The sequence below is a fragment of the Penaeus monodon genome, chromosome 20 (assembly GCF_015228065.2).
Source record: "Penaeus monodon isolate SGIC_2016 chromosome 20, NSTDA_Pmon_1, whole genome shotgun sequence".
NCBI lineage: Eukaryota > Metazoa > Arthropoda > Malacostraca > Decapoda > Penaeidae > Penaeus > Penaeus monodon.
The window spans coordinates 26893407-26893745 of NC_051405.1; the positions used below are offsets into that span (position 1 = coordinate 26893407).

General features: G+C 34.8%; 1 protein-coding gene across 1 annotated transcript in view; it reads right to left on the reverse strand.

Moving 5' to 3' along the window:
* LOC119585958 overlaps positions 1–339 on the reverse strand; it is a gene marked incomplete in the record, with an annotated part of 71494 nt that overhangs the window by 40736 nt on the left and 30419 nt on the right.

The window sequence follows — 339 nt, forward strand, 5'->3', positions numbered from 1 at the left end:
TAAATAAAGACAGGAAAACGAACAGGCATATATGCATGAATATACACAAACGTATATGTTCATAACGGACATAAACTTATACAAAATAAACCGATTCACAAATATGTACCTTTGCGCAGACACTCATCTACATTTATTCAACAAAAGTTGCGTTCACACGAAGCTCATAAAGTTCTGAAACTCCAATTTCCTTTTTTTCACATTTATTCATAGCTACTTTGTGATCTACCTTGGGTTATTTATCACCTGCGTCCACAAAGATAAGGCATAGTGTGATCGTTTAAACTTTTAGTTGGTTGGAATATCAAGCACACTCTTGTCTCTTGTGTGTTGCACTCT